Source organism: Heloderma suspectum, chromosome 2 (genome assembly GCF_057233095.1).
Source record: "Heloderma suspectum isolate Gila_16-S chromosome 2, 16-S_ref, whole genome shotgun sequence".
NCBI classification, from domain to species: domain Eukaryota; kingdom Metazoa; phylum Chordata; class Lepidosauria; order Squamata; family Helodermatidae; genus Heloderma; species Heloderma suspectum.
In genome coordinates this window covers 385,508,332-385,514,726 of record NC_139459.1, presented here as the reverse complement: position 1 = coordinate 385,514,726, position 6,395 = coordinate 385,508,332, and positions in this window count along the sequence as shown.

Genomic DNA, 6,395 nt, shown 5'->3' with positions numbered 1-6,395 from the left:
TCCCAAGCCATTAAGAGCTTTGAATGTTAATACCAGCACTGAATCGGGCCCAGAAATGAACTGGCAGCCAGTGCAGCTGGAGAAGCACTGGCATAATATGAGCTCACTGGCCAGTCTCTGTTAACAATCTTGCTGCCCTTTTTTGGACCAGCTGAAGTTTCCGGACTGTTTTCAAAGGCAGCCCCATGTATAACACATTGCAGTAGTCCAGACGAGAAGCTATCAGAGCATGGAGAACTGCATCTAGGCTATCTCTGTCCAGATAAGGGCGTAGTTGGTATAGCAGCCTAAGCTGATAAAAAGTGTTCCATGTAGGGATGGGGGAGAATTCCGCCACAGATTTCAGTGAGGGCGAATGCACTGGCATTTGGCCCCCTGAAACCCGTGGCGGAACGGCCTCCCCCCCTGCCCCCCCGTGAATGAACCCCAGAATGAGACTTACCTGGGGCGGATGTTCCAGATGGCGGCAGCTCCAGCGGCGGCTTCGGCGGTGGCTGGTCTTTTGACCAGCTGCCGCCGCCGCCATTTGCATTCTGGTCTTTGCCATGAAAGTCTACGTAAGTCTTTACGTAGCCCATCATGGCAAGCCAATCAAAAAAACAAAACAAAACAGCATATGCAAATGGCGGCGGCTACAGCGGCTGCCATTTGCGTTCCTTATTTTTTGCCGTTTTAGTCTACGTAAATATTTACGTAGACTATTACGGCGACAAAAAAGGGGAACACAAATAGCATAGTGGGTGCTATTTGCATTCCTTTTTTATTCCCCTTTTTTATTCAACCTGGGGGATGGTGCCACTGCCCCTGATGTCCAGCACACATAGAGGCCTAAAAGTCTAGGGCCCACTGAGCAGAGTGTCCCACATTTCCAGTCTCACATGTAGGGATGTACGAAAGTCCCTTACCTGATCCCGAAGCTTGATTCGCGGTGGGGGGGAGGTGCCCCATCCCTCCCCGCCGAAATTCTGGACGGGGGGGAGGCGCCCCATCCCTCCGGCTGTGAATCCTTCTGTGCTGCCGGGACGCAAATGGTGGCGGCCGTAGCCGCTGCCGTTTGCATCCCTGCAGTCCGTCGTGATAGGCTACGTAAATGTTTACGTAGCCTATCACGGCTGAGTGAAAGAAAAAAAAAACCCGTGTGTACGCAAATGGCGGCACACATACGCGCCGCCATTTGCGTTCCTTATTTTGGCACGTGTAGTCTACGTAAACATTTACGTAGACTACGGCGAAAATAAGGGGAATGCTATTTGCGTTCCCCTTATTTTCGCTGTAGTCTACATAAATGTTTACGTAGACTACACGTGCCAAAATAAGGAACACAAATGGTGGCGCCCATCGGCGCCACCATTTGCGTATGCATGTTTTTGTTCTTTTTTCCACTCAGCCGTGATAGGCTACATAAACATTTCCGTAGCCTATCACAGTGTTTTTTAAAAATCTAGCCGTGATAGGCTACGTAAATCTTTATGTAGCCTATCATGTTTGTTTGTTGTTGTTTTTTAACTTAGAAATGGCGGCGGCGGCAGCTGGTCGGAGGACCGGCCGCTGCAGCCGCCGCAGCCGCCTCAGCTGCCGCTGCCGAACCACCGCCGCAGCCGCCGCTGCCAGGGACATTCGCACAAGGTAAGTCCCATCCCGGGGGGGGCGGGGGGCCAGACCGTTTCTCCACCAATTTTGGGGGGCCAAATGCTCTGGCATTCGGCCTCCCCAAGATTCGTGGAGAAATTCTCTGACATCCCTACTCACATGTGGCACCGGGGGATGTGGTGCACCCTTTTGGGGGCAGAACTGGGCTCAGCAGGGCCCTCTTGTGCTGCTGCCTCCGGAGTCTCTGCCTGGACAACCCCACTGTGCAGGTCCCACATCTGTCCTTGAGGGAGCTGAAATGTCCATGGCAGCAGGAGGCCAAAGGGGCTTCCCTGCTCTCCTCGGCCCCCTCCTGTGTCTGAGTTAGAGCTGAAACCACCTCTGTCCCCTGCTTGGGCAATTTTCTGGGTCTCTTTTCCCCAGCAACAACAGCTCTTGTTTAAAAAAGGCTCCCCCCGCCCCCTGTAACAACAAGATGGCTGCTGACGCGTGCCCAGAGGACCCAGGAAAGGAGGTGGGGGCTGGGCGGTGGAAGTGGCGGCAGCATGGCTGCTGGGCTTCCGGATTGCTCCCAAGTGCACTGAAGCACTTTTGGAGTGATCCGATTCGCTTCAGGCTGCGTTGTGCAGCCCTCTGCCTTGCCGAAGTGGTGCACAGCCCTAGTTCTCTGGGTCTCTTTCTTCCAGCAACAGCCTGGTCAGCACAGGGGCCTTTTCCCATTGGCTCAGTTTCCCTGAGGCCCCACCCCCACCCTGTTTGAAATAGCTGGAATGGTAACTGGACAGTTGATGGGGCTTCCCTGGGCTACCCCCACCTGTGTCTGGTGCTGCTGTTCCACCTGGGTGATGAGATTGGGCATGGCAGATGGGCACCCGCCTGGGAGGGTCCCTCTGAGAAAAGTAGGGGGGCACATGGGCAAAGCCTATATCCGAAAGGACTGTCTTGATAGTATGGTTCACATGAAGGTGTTTCATAGGTAAAGGTCAAGCCAAGCTCACCTGTCCAACCTCCCCACCCTTCCCCACTGCCCAACTGGCCTATGGCATGCGTGTGGAGCTGCAGCGGTAAGTTCTCACAAATATGTTTTTCTCCAGCTGAATGGAGAAAGTTGAAGAAGTGATGCAACTTCTTCCACATGCAATTATCACAATCATAGTCATTTATTCTTCTTCTCCCAAACCTGAAGGGATTTTTCCAGATCAACCCTTGGAGTCCACTGACATAAGCAGCAGATTCAAGAGTAACATGGGCTGATGTCTTGCAACCAGGTGCAAAGGAACTGGTACATAAATGCCTCCTGAGCCATGGAGAGCTTGGGAGGAGGTTTAGGGCAGCTGGGGATGACTGCGCGGGTGTGAGATCTACCTGCTATCATTCTCTTCAGATGTTCAGAAACCTTGGCTGGTTGGGCTCCATGAGTATTGGGAAACTCACTGAAGACTTTGTCTTGCAAGGGGTCTTTGTCTTCTTCTCATTCTCCCAACTGGTTGAGAGGAGTAAGATGGAGGCTGTGCCAGGCGTATCCAGAATGAATCTGCTGGTGCTGCTGCTGCTGCCCCAGGCAACCTGTGGGATGCTCCCGGCCAAATGCCCCTTGACTTTGGAAAGGGAGACAGAAGGCCCATTGAATCATTACAGGATGGGTGACCTCCTCATTAGTGGTGTCATCTCTGCTACATATGCAACCTTTCAACCATACGCTTTCAACAAGGCTCCCACTACCAGACTTTTTGAGTAAGTCATTCTTTTCTATGTGTTATGGAGCTATTGCTGCTCCACTCGCTCCTAATTTTATCAGGTCCGATTATCCATACCAGTTACTGTCCCCCTTATCTGCTACCTGGTAACTTGCTGTTGAATTTCACCTTTGAGGATCCATCAACATCAAGAGAGAATGCAGTGCATAGCGTGCCAGTTCATTTTTAAATGTAAAGGAAGGAACATATTGTAGGACAATGCGATCTAGGGCAATTAGGAGAATTTGACCAGAGCACAGTCAATGTTCCAGAAGTTGAAACTGCAACCAGCCATTTGAACTGTAAAGGATGTTGTAGAACTAAGCGCTCTTTGTAAGTTTTTGCTTTTTAGCTTATGAATATGTTAACAGACACAGGCTGTGGCTAAAAAGGCAGAGTACTGCTCCTCCATCTCTCTCTCCACCCCCTGCCCCATAACTGCATATTAAGATTGCAAATGCTAGTCTGGAAACCAAGTCCTCTGAGGAACAGTTGAAATTGCTGGGGATATTTAGCCTGTAGATGGGAAGAAGAAAGGGAGACATGAAAGAGCCTTTTAATCTCTGTAGAGCTGCCATGCAGAAGATGGGGCAGACTTGGTGTCTGTTGCTCCCATGGGTGGGAACAGACCCAACAGGTGGAAATGGCAAGGAAGCAGATTTGGGCTAAACACTAGGAGGACATCCACAACCGGGCTCTGTCTAGATGATTTGGACTACAACTCTCAGCATTCCTGACCATTGCTTGTGCTGGCTGAGGCTGGTGGGAGTTGAAGTCCAAAACTTCCTCATGGAACAAGCTGTTCAGCAGTGGATTTGGCTACCTCAGGAAGTGGTGGGATATCTCTCCCTTGAGGTATTTCAGCAGAGGCTGGATGGTCACCTGTCAGGGATACTGTTGTTGTGTCCTTCACTGCAAATCCTGCATTGGGTTGGATTCGATTTTCTCCAAGATCCCATCCAAGCATAAAACACTACAATCCTTTCCTAGAAATCTCCAACATGGAATTTGACTTTTTCACAGCAGTGACGGGAAAGACCAACATTTTCACAGTTAGGTGCCCCCCCATCATGTATGATTTTAAACTTCACTATTCTATTATTATTATTATTATTAAAATTACCCTAAATAATCTGGTGGTGTCTGAAAACCTGGCTACCTCGCTGCTCATTCCTAATTCCAGACAGTTTATGCACAAGGAGAAAAGCACAGGTTCTAATTCAGAGACCCTATATGCCTTATATTTTTAGCCTTAACAACACTAACCATCAATTTCCCTGGAATAGATAATACACTAAGATGGTCTGTGATTTCCTGGATTCTCCCTGGATCCCTCATTGGCCACTCTCCAGTCCTTTAGTACAGAGGCCAATCTTAGGGCCGATCTACATTGTGCCCACCATTGCAATGAATTCGGTGTCCCGTTGGGTTACATGCTCTCACATTAAGACGTGATTATTCACACTCACCCATTTTCCCCGTTACAGTGCTTCATCGAATGTGCGAGCTCGGTTCACACTCAAGTGCTGTGCTGTATTCCTGCTGTTTTCATGCACGCACTTGTCTGATCTCAGATGCTAAGCGGGGTAAGCCCCGGTCACTAGTTGGATGAGCGACTGCCTGGGAATCAGGCTTCCTGCACTGAGCAGGGGGTTGTTCTATCCCTTCAAATGAGACTAAGTTTTACCCCCTCCTATCCTCCGCTCAGGATGGTTGTTTTTTTTTTTTAAAAAAATAAGGTGTTATCCTCGCAGAATCGGGGCTTCTCCACGATGTTTTTTTTTTTCCTAGTTCAGGTATGATCTTCAAAGCTTCAAAGTTGTGAATAATTTTTACGTAGGCTATTAAGGCGAAAAATAAAGGAACGCAAATAGCACCCACTATGCTATTTGCGTTCCCCATTTTTTTTCTCTGTCATAGCTTACATAAATATTTATGTAAGCTAAAACTGTGAAAAAAGGAATGCAAATGGCGGCCGCCGTAGCTGCTGCCATTTGCTTACACTTTTTTTTTTTGCTTGCCGTGATAGACTACGTAAATACTTATGTAACCTATCACGGCCTCCGCAGGGAGGCAAAAGGCATCCCTGCATTAGCCATGATAGGCTATGTAAGTATTTACGTAGCCTATCATGGCTAGGATGAAAAAGTGAATGGCGGCCACAGGGTGGCCGCCATTCCTAAATCAGCACGGATGGCAGCAGGTAAGTGCTCCATTTCGCGTGCCTTTCGGGGGTTGGGGGCTCTGTCCCGTGTGCCTTTCGTGGGTTGGGGGGGCAGGGGCTTCATTCCGCCATGGATTTCAGGAGGCCAAATGCACTGGCATTCGGCCTCACCGAGATCCGTGGCGGAATTCTCTGACATCCCTAGCTAAAACTGAGACAACATGACTTAAACCCCCCTGGAATGTAGCCCGAAACAGAAACCACACAGCAGAAATTTCAGAAGATGTGCAGAGCAAATTAACAGAGCAACAGCTGCAAGAGCCTGCAACTCAAGTGAGGCCATGACAATTCCCCTCCCTCTGTCATACACGCATAGATAGAGACAGAAAAGATTGCTGCAGGTATTTACTTTCTAATTTAGAAGCTGATTGTTTTATTCTACCAGGAGTGCATCTGGCCATCTCACATTCAGTTAGGTAGCAAATATGACCAAAGCTGCCATGGCATATAGCACAGCCTTCTACAACCTGGTGCCTTTCAGATGTTTTGGACTGCAACTCCTATCAGCCACAGCCAATGGTCAGGAATGTTGGGAGGAGTTGTAGTCCAAAAGCAAGAGGAGGGCAGCAGGCTTTTCTCCCTCTCTCATGATACTAGGGCCCAATGGGGTCATCCCTTGAAGTGGATTGGTGGGAGATTCAAGACAGGTAAAGGGAAGGACTTCTTCACACAGCACACAGACAGTTATGGTTGTGGTTGTTTTTAAGATGTTATTAGGCAATCAACCCTGAGTGCTCATTGGAAGGACAGATACTGAAGCTGAAGCTCAAATACTTTGGCCACCTAATGCGAAGAGAAAACTCTCTGGAAAAGACCCTGATGCTGGGAAAGATTGAAGGCAAAAG